General features: G+C 43.2%; 2 protein-coding genes across 4 annotated transcripts in view; one reads left to right on the forward strand and one right to left on the reverse strand.

Annotated features, from left to right (window-relative positions):
* Sdc (Syndecan) overlaps positions 1-13992 on the forward strand; it is a 225044-nt gene that overhangs the window by 71521 nt on the left and 139531 nt on the right. The gene's annotated exons all lie outside the window — the stretch shown is intronic.
* LOC117229363 (uncharacterized) overlaps positions 1-13992 on the reverse strand; it is a 175998-nt gene that overhangs the window by 40455 nt on the left and 121551 nt on the right. The window lies entirely within an intron of this gene.

Below are 13992 nucleotides of genomic sequence, written 5' to 3' on the forward strand. Positions count from 1 at the left end.
GGCGTAAGAAGCACTTAACGCGCCTCATCCTGCCTCCGCCGCACTGCCGGCTCCATTTATTCCCTTAAACACTGCTTCCCGCCGAGGCGACGCTGCGTTACGTGCGGTACCTGCCGATCGTCTCTCGTTATCTTCTCGCGCGATCCGCTCTCAGATATGTGCTCCGGCCGCGCGCCGACGCGCAATCATCCTCTTCGCCACGATTTCTCCGATATTTCTGCCATTCGGAAATCTTTGGCTTCGTCTCCGTCTTTCTGCTCCGTCGAGAAAATTTCCGCCGTTTCGAACCGTCGCCAGGCGACTTTTTTCCCCGGTCGAAGTAGAGTTTCTACGAAAATGGAGGACATTCGCGAAATGTACGCTGCAATTTGCAAGAACGAGAGCACGTTGTGTTCTCGCAACTATCAGGCAATGCCGACAAAATACTTGGTGTTCCATAATTACTTTGACAGCAGAAAATGATGGTGCCCGAGGTCATTTGAAGCAACTTTTTCCTTAGCGAGAATGCAATCCGCGGCTTCGTTTACGAGTTATTAACGAAAAATAGTGACCAATCAGAGGCGAGAGCAGATGGCGCGAGGCGGCCGAGCCAATGGACAGAACTGGGCTTTGAGCGCTCGTTGGCTGGCCCGCCTCCCGCCAGCCGAGCTCGTCTCTCATTGGTCAGTATTTTTCGTTAATAACTCGTAAACGAAACTGCGGATTGCGTTTTCGCTAAGGAAAAAGTTACTTCAAATCATCTCAGGTACCCTCAATTTTCGATTATTAAAGTAATTATGGAACACTCTGTATAATACAGAAATACAAATCTTTTAATTTACAATTATTCGGATCTATTCTTTCGGGTTTTATTTATCTCAGATTTATCAGGAAACTTTTTCTTGAATTTAATTTCGCGATTATTCGTATTGAAACGATGAATTGACCAGTTATTTGTACAATCTATGCGTTGGTTACTGCAACTAGGCTTATAGAACTTATAGAACTCGTTCGAAATCGGGATAAATGTTTTATCGTTGCTTTCATCAAGTTACTTTTACAAAACAGTCGGTTTTAGCGTATAAATCCCGCGTTAATACCGAAAAAAAACCGAGGAAAAAGCCGCGGACGAAAAAAAAGGGGGCAGCGGTGCAAGAAACGTGTTCGTCCGAGAATAATTCGGAAAGTCGAGGCGATGCGTGGTCGCATTACCGCGATCGCGGACAAAAAAAAAGGGAAGAAGGTCGCCGTCGTTCGGATACGCGAGTAATTTCTCGGACGGACGTTCGGTTTGTTCGATCGGATAGTTTTTTACCGGCCTGTCCGCCTGTATCCGAGAACGTTCAATCATCCCTTTCACGTCCGCGCGGACAATGGCGGCGGTCCCGTCGCGAAAGAGTCGATCGGCTTTCTCGTTCGCCTAAGAACGCGTTACGGTTGATCCCTTTCGGTATCGGCTTAATGTTTCGAGCCCGGGATAATAGCGGCTAGGAGAGGGTTTACATTCACGATAACTTCCTATCCGGTGTTGTAACTTGCCCCGTTCGATTGTATTTCGAGAGGCTTACCCCGGCCCTCGATAAGTGCATCGAATGTCTGCACGCTATAATAGCGCGGTCGAGAGTAGAGAGACTCGAGGGCCGAACACGGACTTCCGAGATCCGTTGTTTGCCCGCTTAATGCCATCCGATGCACAGCAAACCCGAAAAGAACTTTGACGTGCTCGAACGTCGAAGTGTGCATATTTGTCGTCGAGTTTAGTGCCGTGAATACTCTCTAATTCGCGCTCGGATTGCGCGCGAAAATGAACAGTTTGGGAAGAGGGGATACGATTATTCGAGCCTCGCGGCTCGTTTTTGTAATTGTTGACGATCGGCAACTATGAAAACGAGCCGCGAGGCTCGAATGATCGTATCGCCACTTCCCAAATTGTCCATTTTTGTTTACAAGCTGAGGGACAATCGGAGGGAATTGACTGCAAGATGAAACAATTAAATAATCGCGCGCTATTTTATTCTGTAAACCATCGTATAGAAATGATAACAAGACATTCATTCTGATTTAGAACGAGCGTTATTGTAATATTTGCCGCAAGTAACGCATTTATTACAATCTGAATAACCGTAAGATTATTCGCGGACGAATTAAGAATTTTGTGAGATCGATCAAAATGACCGGTCGCACACACACAATTTTAATTTTTAAATTCTCGAATTTGTAAAGTCTCTTTCTTAACATTTAACGTAGATTTTTGCTTGATTATGTTACTGCTTGATTATATTTAGTCTATTAACCCTTTGCACTCGAGGCCATTTTAACTCTAAATCCAAGATGGCTTTTTCCGACCTACACTGTTTCTATTTCATATGACTTAGTGCAGTTTTAGTGCAGTTTTAGTGCAGTTTATGCGTCGAGACTTGTAACTTACAGAACAGTTACCCTTTCAGGGCAACCCTTAAATATAAACAAACATGACAACGTGAAACTTATTTTATAACATGATTCAACAATTTTCAATGGTGTCTCAGAGTCACCACTCAAGTGCAAAGGGTTAATACTTCATTAATATTTTATTAATGCTAGACATGTGAATAAATAACTTCGTAAAATTTTATCAAAATTTGATCAAATTGATTTAATAAAACTGCAACACTTCGATACCATACCAAAACCATGTATATCTAACTTTCTTGAAAAATACTCGGAAATCGAGAAAGACATAGAAAAAACGAGCCGCCTGTTAAGTGTTAAGAAACGATTTAAAAAAAATCCCTTCATTAAAGGCCGCATTCTAACAAAAATGTCGAAAGATCCAAATAAATTCAGTTTGCCATATAAACTTGGTGAAATTCGCCTCTTTCGTAGAAAATGACCGAACAAATGACTTAATCGAAGCACGCGTAACGACGGAAACGTCGAGAGCTCGAAATAATAAATGCATTATCGTCGCGCAGCTTTTGGAGGATCAGCGTTGACCGATTATCGCTATAATAAGTCGCAATCGCGGGCCCGGTCAATGCACCGATATCTGACGCGGATCTGTTTTTTGTTCTGTTACAGGTAAAAACCGCTGTTTGAATGGTTCGGCCGGCGAGAACACGGCGGAAGGGTAAGAGAGTCGAGAGAGATCTCCCGGAGCACAATTGGAAAGTTTGATTTTTTGATCGCGTCCGGAGGATCTTTTTGTCGGCGGAATAATGCACAGCGGTCGGACAGGTTCGCGGCGGGGCTGCATACAAGAGAGCCGTGCTGCACCAGGACCGGTTTTCGAGGATCGGCGACGCGTGTAGGGGCCTCTCCGCGCTGCGCGCACGGTTTAGGATCGCGGCAGACCCAGGCCGGCGCGGCGAGCCGATGGATGGATCGTCGATCCGTCGGGAATTCGTGTCCCAGATTGCCAGCCCCGCCGCGGCAAACGAGTTTTGTCGGGCTTTGTTTGCCGGGAGACGCCTCTTGCAGCCGCTTTTCCGTGTCCGTTCACCTCCGCGGCTTCCGGGTCCCGATCGCGCCAACTCCGATCTCTCTGGTCGAAAAATTCACCGGCTATCACGGCTAATCCCGAGATCGTTCGGTCTTCGCGCGACAAATCGCCGGAACGAGTCGACAACATTGCGCCAAGGAATTCGTAACTGTATTTAGCGATTAACCCTTCCCCGCGCAACGGTGAATAGAAACGCAGAGAGATCGGTGGTCGTTCCGTTGTTCGGGAATTCCGTAATCTATCTTGACCGAATCGGTTCCCGCGTCGATCGAAATGACCGGTTTTTCATATCTTCGACTTTAAAATTGATGAACTTACAGAGACTCTTTCGCAGGATTTCGATTTTCTTCTTTTACGCGTACAGTGACTAGCATTGTAATAGATAGACAAAAAGAATAACTGTTTCCAAATTGAACGAAATGACTTGAATTGTTTTGGTGATGTCGGCGGGACTAGCTTCTTTTTTTTAAATTCTGCTATTGCTTGGAATGACAAGAAAATTAGAAATGCGAGTTTAACTTTGTTTTCGTTGGAACCAACTGCAGTTTTTTGGAAAATATGTCGTAGATATTCCTAGTAAAGCAGTCTCGCTAACGTATACAAAAAAGATACATATTTCGTCCACTTTTGAAAGAAGTTGCACGTTTTAATAGGCGTCCACATACAAGGTGTTTCATAATTATGTTAACGTCAAGAAAAGGTCATTTGAAGCAACTTTTTCCTTAGCGAAAATTCAATCCGCGGCTTGGTTTACGAATTATTAACCCTTTCGCTACGGGCGGATTTTCCGCCGCGGTACTTCTGCTGGGCGGCGCGCTGCGACATCGCTGCACGCTACAAGACGCCGATCGTTGCGGGGGTACCGCAGCGGAGAACCCGCCCGTAGCAAAAGGGTTAATCCAAATGAAGTTAAACAAAATTGAAAAAAATAAGGCATATCTATTTATCCGTTGTTGAGAGAAAAATAAGGTGAATTAGCTTTCTGCAGTAAGCACTGACTTTATTCGTTACAAACGATAGTGGCCTGTAGTACCTGGGTGGCATCTTATGGAAGGCCACTATAGTGGCCCTTAGTACCTCGATGGCATCTTATGGAAGGCCACTATAGTGGCCCTTAGTACCTCGATGGCATCTTATGGAAGGCCACTATAGTGGCTCTTAGTATCTCTCGATGGCATCTTATGGAAGGCCACTATAGTGGCTTTTAGTATCTCTCGATGGCATCTTATGGAAGGCCACTATAGTGGCCCTTAGTATCTCTCGATGGCATCTTATGGAAGGCCACTATAGTGGCCCTTAGTACCTCGATGGCATCTTATGGAAGGCCACTATAGTGGCTCTTAGTATCTCTCGATGGCATCTTATGGAAGGCCACTATAGTGGCCCTTAGTATTTCTCGATGGCATCTTATGGAAGGCCACTATAGTGGCCCTTAGTACCTCGATGGCATCTTATGGAAGGCCACTATAGTGGCTCTTAGTATCTCTCGATGGCATCTTATGGAAAGCCACTATAGTGGCTCCTAGTACCTCGATGGCATCTTATGGAGGGCCACTATAGTGGCTCGTAGTATCGAAAGGGTTAACGAAAAACACTGACCAATGAGAGACGAGCTCGGTTGATGCGCGAGGCGAAGTCTAGTTGCGTTCATTGGCTCGGCCGCCTCGCGCCAGCTGTTCTCGCCTCTCATTGGTCGCTGTTTTTCGTCAATAACTCGTAAACGACGCCGCGGATTGAATTTTCGCTAAGGAAAAAGTTGCTTCAAATGACCTCAGGTAGACCCTATTCCTGGCTGTTAACGTAATTATGGAACACCCTGTAATTGTTTTGTTCGAGCGATCACTAGACTGCTGTTCCTTATGCATTTGTAGTATATGCAGATTTTTGTAACGCAACAATCAAAATATGAGTTATATATTTTAAAGGATAAGTTCCCATAAATTTTCGGCGATAAACTATAAGTGAAAAGTAAAAATAATGATATCCATAATGATTTATTTGACGAAATTAACGCTGTAAAAAAAATACTTTTGACCCTCATTGCCCGCACCAATGGCGATCACGTTGCCGGTAATCGTGGTCAGCGTGTCATACTAGACGTCGCACTCATATCTTTCGGGAGAACTTCATTCTGCACATTCTGCATAATTCCACAGACCACATGAAGTGCGTCCATACCACATTTCATTGTCTCGTCGAAATTGATTGCTGATTATGCATATACAATTATTGACCTCGTCTACATTATGAGATCTTTTGATCGTTTCATCTAGTTTTATCTTCTTTTTGACATTGATTTCAATTTTCTTTCCTCGCTTTTTCATTTGCTTTTGCATTTTTTCTATCCTTCTTTTATTGAACATTCTTCAAGACGACCACCGTTACCTGCATACGCATTGTTTGTTCAAAGGAATATGAAAGACAGAAATTAAATATATGTATTTGCATTAACTATTAATATGTATTTGCATATATGTATTTATATATATTTGCATATATGTATTTATATATATTTGCATAATATGTATTTGCATTAACTATTATATATTAATATGTGTATTTGCATGCACCTTCTTTGTTAAAAGGAATATGAAAGACAGAAATTAAATATATGTATTTGCATTAAATTACGATGTAATTTTTTTTCGGTATGACAGAAATATAGTTCAACACAGCCACGCTGTAGGAAAAGTGTAACAATTAGTATTTATACATGATCGTTGTGCGAACAAAATTTCACATCAAAGACTCGTGAAAACAAAATGGTCGTGCATCTCGCAGTAGCGTATCAACGATTTGGTTCTTCGGAATGCGATGTTAACACGTTCCGTGCCGAGCTTTTTTTACTCGAATCTTCACACTTTGATATTTTACTAAAACTTGATGTATTACGTGCAATTATTAATTCTCGTACACATAACAACGTAACAAAAACTTATCAACGCCCATTCTTGCGGTGGAAATTGATTCTTCGGTTCTAAATTTCTTGTAAACAATTTGTTCAGATCACTAAGTAAACATGCAAGCGTGTACCATCGATGGTACACGTGGCACTGAACGTGTTAACACTCAGCCAACCGGATGACGGAATTGTTTAAAATTTAGTTTCTAAAAATTAATTTTTACGCCAAACAACACTATAATTTCTTAATGCAAATAGATACAAATATTGAAGAAATAATCGATGCCGTACAAGTCAGTTTTGCAATTTGAGAATCGAATCGAATAAAATACTTCGATCTTTTAACCCTTAGCGAACGACAACTTTTTCGGCCGAGTCAGGTAGCAGGACGAGGCGATTTTTGCAAATATGTCGAGTGTCTTATATGGTACAATAAAATGATCTTACATATAAATTATCTTACAAAAACGTTATGTTTCGTTAGTTTATCTACATTCACAATTTTATGAACATAATTTTACAAAAATTATGATTTGTAGTTTCGTTTGGTGTGATAGTTTATAAAACATTGACCAAGATACATTCTTGGTTTATCTGGACATGTATCACAGAAACAGGTCGTCTCATGTCTTCCCCCTGGTTTGTTTCGACTGGAACAAACTTTACAATCTTTCTTTGCGCCAGTAACAATTACATGCAGTTTCCCGTTTAGACGAATTTCGTCAGAGTTGGATGTCAAACTTGAAGATCTATCTCGTGGTTGACAAAAATCTCCTCTCAATTTGTTGATCAAAATTTTGCGAAAGTTCAAATGTGTAACTGGCTGTTCGTTTCTCTGCCTTTTTACATGTTTGTAGAGAATGTACGAATCGATTAAACAAATTTCCAGTCCCTGGAAAATAATTTGCGCCACCACTTCAGGGACTTTCACATAAAACAGTAGGTTGGATAATGTTGGAGATAACGAAATCTAACATAAATACCGATTATCGCCTCTCACTCGCCATTCGTCCTGCCACGCGAAACGCCGTGGCGACCGAGAGTCGCCTCTCGTCCGCTAAGGGTTAATACAAGAAACGACCCCTCCCTAATTCGAACTTTTGTAAAATGACGCGTGACAAGGCGAAACTGCACGAAGACCCGCAGTCGAGCTGTCGTCCGCTGCATTCTGCACAGTCCCGTTTCGCCGCCGTGAGATTTTCACGACAGCTCGCGGCGAGCCGGCGGGTTAAAGATTTTGGAGAACGGGGTCGTGGAGTAGGAATTAGTCGATAGAAGGGCAGCAGACAACTCGCGCAGCAACGCGGTCAGGTGCAAAGGCGGTGGTCGAGCACCGCGGACGCAATCGCGGAGTGCCCGCGGCCAGCGAAATCCTTTGTGCGAGTCGGCGACGAATTTTCCCGGGTTTCCCAGATGGTCGAACTCGCAGAGAATGGACCTTTAACTAAATTTTCCTGGGTCCGGCGTCCCTACGACCCCGATTCCGATTCCGATTGCGATCGGCCGGAGTGGCGGCGCTTTCAGCGCGCGAACCACACACGCTCGCTTCCAAGCTTTCGGTAATAGGCCGACCCTTCCGAGTCTTGTTCTCTTGTTCAGCGGGCCATCGAATCAGCGAATTTTGCTAATTTTCGTAATTGTCGCTCGCCCATTTACTTGTCCACTCGACGGCCGCGCTCCGCCGTGTTGCGCGAATTAATCGCGTTTCGCGGGCATTTCGAGTCGCGATTTATATGACGTTGTTTGCCGCGATGCCTGTCCCTTGCGACTGCGACCATAATCCCGCGAGATTATGGATCATTCTCCCGCCCCGTCGTGGACTCGGGTAACCACAAAAATAGGACGTTGACGCAGTGAGTTATTTATACTTATTTATTTAATTATTTGTTAGCTGCAATGGGCCGAATACACTTTTCATTTCTTTAATAACAATCATAATAATGATAAATTATAAATAATAATAAATAATACTGTAATTATAATAACACTAATAAAATAATAACGAAATACTCGTTTAAATACTTACCTTTCGACTTTAAGCAACAAATCCAACGTTTGTTAATCTTTCGACACAATAATATTAATAAATAACGTAATAATAATCTTTCACTTTTCTGCGATGATTGTATATAGATAATAAATAATTCTGTAATAATAATAACAGTGATAGCAATAATAAAATAATAATGAAATACTTACCTTTCGACTTATGCAACAAATCCAACGTTTCTTAATCTTTCGACACAATAATATTAATAAATAACGTAATAATAATCTTTCATTTTTCCGTGATATTGCAGCATCGAATTTGATCCGCCATTATGCCTTTTGGCGAATGTTGTGCGAAGGTCGAAAGAAAACTGTCCATCGAACGTATAAATCCAAAGAATAATTAAAAAGTTCGAAGGAAATAGTTCGCCTGCTGATAAAGTTAGTAAACAATCGTCGTAGCGCTTTCTTCTTAATAATAATAAAATCGCGACTTCGATAATTCCGTCTTCCGGGCCCCGGGTGAATTTTACATTCGGTCTTTTTACCGCCGACACACCACTCCCCTCGCTCCTCGCGCGCCCCGCAAAGAATTCGTTCGATTCGTCACGGTCAGTTTCATCCCCCGATTTCAATTTTTAGCGCGGCGGTTCTCGAGAATGAATTTCGCCGGCAGAAAAATTGCAAAAAGAAGCCGGGAAGGAGAACGAGAGGTAGAGAGAGCATTTCGAAGGAAACGTGTGGCGAGCGTGGATCACGTAACGGCAATCTTTATCCCGGTAACAGGTGAGCCGGTGTTCCGGCTCGACATCGATTCTCGTCACGCAAAGACCAATCGTCGTTCAAATAGTTAATATCGGCCGGTCCGCGACCGCGACGATCAATTCTTCCCCGTTGAAAAATTATTAATTCGACGCGTCCTCGCCGGAAAACTCTTCATCGACGCCGAAATTACCGGGTGAAATTTATTCGGTTTCCAGCACAATGGAATCGCAACAATGATGCGAGTAAATTTTGATATCGCATCGTTCGGTCAAAGAGAGGAATTCGCATTGAGTTTTGTCTCTGCGAGTAAGCGAGCGAATTTCTTGAACGTTTAAAAAGAGTTTCGAGTCGAGCGATCATCGTCGAGACGAGAAAGAAATCTGTTTCTGTTCTCGTTTTCTCGGCGCGGCAGGGAACACAAGACGACCCCGTCGCGCGGCCGTTCCGCGACCGCGACGATCAATTCTTCCCCGTTGAAAAATTATTAATTCGACGCGTCCTCGCTGGAAAACTTTTCATCGACGCCGAAATGACCGGGTGAAATTTATTCGGTTTCCAGCACAATGGAATCGCAACAATGATGCGAGTAAATTTTGATATCGCATCGTTCGGTCAAAGAGAGGAATTCGCAATGAGTTTCATCTCTGCGAGTAAGCGAGCGAATTTCTTGAACGTTTAAAAAGAGTTTCGTGTCGAGCGATCATCGTCGAGACGAGAAAGAAATCTGTTTCTGTTCTCGTTTTTTCGGCGCGGCAGGGAACACAAGACGACCCCGTCGCGCGGCCGTTCCGCGACCGCGACGATCAATTCTTCCCTGTTGAAAAATTATTAATTCGACGCGTCCTCGCTGGAAAACTCTTCATCGACGCCGAAATTACCGGGTGAAATTTATTCGGTTTCCAGCACAATGGAATCGCAACAATGATGCGAGTAAATTTTGATATCGCATCGTTCGGTCAAAGAGAGGAATTCGCAATGAGTTTTGTCTCTGCGAGTAAGCGAGCGAATTTCCTGAACGCTTAAAAAGAGATTCGAGTCGAGCGATCATCGTCGAGACGAGAAAGAAATCTGTTTCTGTTCTCGTTTTTTCGGCGCGGCAGGGAACACAAGACGACCCCGTCGCGCGGCCGTTCCGCGACCGCGACGATCAATTCTTCCCTGTTGAAAAATTATTAATTCGACGCGTCCTCGCTGGAAAACTCTTCATCGACGCCGAAATTACCGGGTGAAATTTATTCGGTTTCCAGCACAATGGAATCGCAACAATGATGCGAGTAAATTTTGATATCGCATCGTTCGGTCAAAGAGAGGAATTCGCAATGAGTTTTGTCTCTGCGAGTAAGCGAGCGAATTTCCTGAACGCTTAAAAAGAGATTCGAGTCGAGCGATCATCGTCGAGACGAGAAAGAAATCTGTTTCTGTACTCGTTTTTTCGGCGCGGCAGGGAACACAAGACGACCCCGTCGCGCGGCCGTTCCGCGACCGCGACGATCAATTCTTCCCCGTCGAAAAATTATTAATTCGACGCGTCCTCGCTGGAAAACTCTTCATCGATGCCGAAATTACCGGGTGAAATTTATTCGGTTTCCAGCACAATGGAATCGCAACAATGATGCGAGTAAATTTTGATATCGCATCGTTCGGTCAAAGAGAGGAATTCGCAATGAGTTTTGTCTCTGCGAGTAAGCGAGCGAATTTCCTGAACGCTTAAAAAGAGATTCGAGTCGAGCGATCATCGTCGAGACGAGAAAGAAATCTGTTTCTGTTCTCGTTTTTTCGGCGCGGCAGGGAACAAGAGACGACCCCGTCGCGCGATTTATAGCCACGCTTAACAGGAAGCCACTTAGTTCGATCTCGTTACGACCGCCGCGAATCGAGTTGACCCTTGAACTTCGAAACTTTGTTACGAGTTCCTTGGAACCGTAACCACCGCAGCCCGGCTTCCTTTCCGAAAGCACCGCTCTCCCCCTCTCTCTCTCTCTCTCTCTCTCTCTCTCTCTCTCTTCGCCGATGTATTTAATTTCCTAGCAATCGTGCGCGCGGATGTGTTTTCCTTTCCCGCTCGACTTTTTTCCTCCTCGTTCCGCCCGTCTCGCGAATCGTTTCGTACGTCGGAGCTCGTCGATCGTGAACCCACTGTAAGTTCGCCGGGAGGTCGAACTGTGCTCGGCCAATATTCGAGAATTGGTGGAGGTCGTCCGCGACGCTCCGTGCTCCCGCTGGACGAGATCCATGAAAATTGTTTTTACGAACGGTTACGACAAACGGAGGTCGCGAAACAATTTCGTTCGCAGCCTCGGTCTCGGACGAGAGAAGCCATCGATCTTCGCTTATTTGTCGGCGACCGGGTTATCGATATTCTTGGCTTGTCGCGGCTTCCGCCGTTCGACGATTAGAGGCGGCAATAAAACGAACGCGAGACGCGCGGTCCTCCGCCGTCGCCGAACTTTTCCTCTCCCGATTAAACGGCCTCGATGGGATAGAAAAGAAAACAGGTTCGCCGGGCGCTCGTTCGCGGTACGAAGTTTATTCGATTTCATTTGATTGCCAGTTTTCTCGCTGTTGGCTTCGTAAACGGTTCTTCGGCCGGCCCCATTGTCGTGGAACAATTTCAGCGCATTCGATTCGCGAAATCAATTTATAATATATAACGTATGAATGCGGCGGTGATATTGTTCACCCCTTAAATATATTAATTAAAGCAATAGGTAATAATTTACATATTAATTAAATTATATAATGATTAATATATTAATTAAAATTGTACATATAATAATTAATATATCGATTAAATTAATATGTATGATTATTTATTATTATTATTTCGAATTTTTAACCTATTAGTATTTCTTGAAATAGCTTAATATTCAGTATGCAATAATTTCTATCGCAGTTTTAACTATACAACATAAATATCAACTCGACTTAAAATATGAAACTTAAACATAACATTATTCATCACAGTAGATACACTAATCACATTAATAGTAAACGTTGATTAAATGGTTTGCCAAGCAACGTAGCTTTTTTCATTTCATGGGAAGTGAAAAAATAAATAAAATAGGACAGCGTATAGAATAAGTGAAGGAATAAGAAACGATTAAATTTTTAATAAACATCGTCAGGTTTAATTATTCGCCTAATAGAATATAATTAAAATTCGTATGAAAAATCTATTATTAAAATTTAAAAATTCTGTTAAAAATTCCCCACGATTCAAATTTCCATTAAAACTATACCACCGATAAAGATCAATTAACTTCAATTTCTATTAAAAATTCATTACAACTCGAATCTAAAAGAAGAATTAGTATGAAATTACCATCGATCGGTAATTAAATGTTCGTATGACTCGATTTAATCGTACCTCCTCTTCCCAAATTGTCGATTTTCGTTTCCAAGCCGGTCCTTAATTTTACTGTACATACATCAGCAGAGCCTCCGTTATCCGAACAGTGCGGTGGAAGAGGTTAACGGAGCCGGTCGACGCATTTAGAAACGAATCGATGAGGCCGCGTCGCTGCGGTGTCCGGTCGTCGACCATTTCTCCCCTATTCGTTCGATCGGCGGGCGAGAGACCCTCATCTGGAAACATTTTTTCCCCGGGATGCCCGACGTCCGTTTGAATAATAAACGACAGGATGGCGGGCCGCGACCATAGCCAAGGAAATAGACACGGAAAGCGAACCGATTCGATTTTCGTTGTGTTCCGGCCGTCGGGCGTGTTATCGTCCGCCGTCTTATCGGCGATGTCAAAGGCGCTCGCGATGATTCAACCCTAATCGCGATTTCTCCGACTCTGTCGAAATTCTTATTTTTGTTTACGATTCATCGCGAGGCTGTTGTTTTCGTCATCAGCTGTTGAAAGTTTTCCGAATCGATGGCACGTGACCGTGCGGATCTCTTTCGTTTATTTTTCTTTCCTTTATTTGTTTGTCGAATATCTGCTGTCTTCGCAATAATCGATTTCGAGGAAATCTTCAGCCTGCATTAATAAGTTACATCGAGGTCCGCAAAATGCGAAGTTCGAAGTTCAATCGAAGAGGCTTTGCAAAAGAGAAAACGATACAAATGGCGAAAATGTAATTTTTTAGCAGGAAGAGAAAACATTGTTATCTTCAAACTATTAACAAAACTTGATTTATTCTTATCTTCCCGCGTGACCAAGGCCGCAATGGCTTAAAAACGTAACGAAGTTTTTTTTTTATTCCTTACAATGATACATGAATTTGTGCGAAGCCTGCACGTGTCACATTTTTCGATGTAGATTAGTCGTTCTACTTGTACACTTTTTAAATCAGAGTGTAATTTCTTAGATAGTTGAACGGTGCGTACGAGGCGAGCAATTGAATAATTGCTGGTCATGGAATATGACCTCAAATTACGTAACATCTAGACCGAGGATTTTATGCATTCGTGGGAAAAATGAGAACAGCGAAGACACAAGAAGTATTTACAAGTTCCGTCGCATTGCTGTCATTGACATCTTTAAAAGAAGAAATACATTTTTCTTCAACTTCTATTTTATAAGGGTGTCCCAAAATTATTGTACAAGCGGGAAATGAGGGGTTCCTGAGGTGATTTGAAGCAACTTTTTCCTCAGCGAAAATGCAATCCGCCGCTTCGTTTATGAGTTATTAACGAAAAACAGTGACTAATGAGAGGCGAGCTCGGCTGGCGCGAGGCGGCGCGAACTGGACTTCGGCCGCTCATTGGCTCCTCCGCCTCGCGCCAGCCGATCTCGCCTCTCATTGGCCACCGTTTTTCGTCAATAACTCGCAAACGAAGCGGCGGATTGCATTTCCGCTGAGGAAAAAGTTGCTTCAAATCACCTCAGGAACCGCTCGCAATAATTTGACAATAAAAATAATTCGTA

This window comes from Megalopta genalis, chromosome 15, assembly GCF_051020955.1.
Source record: "Megalopta genalis isolate 19385.01 chromosome 15, iyMegGena1_principal, whole genome shotgun sequence".
NCBI classification, from domain to species: Eukaryota; Metazoa; Arthropoda; class Insecta; order Hymenoptera; family Halictidae; genus Megalopta; species Megalopta genalis.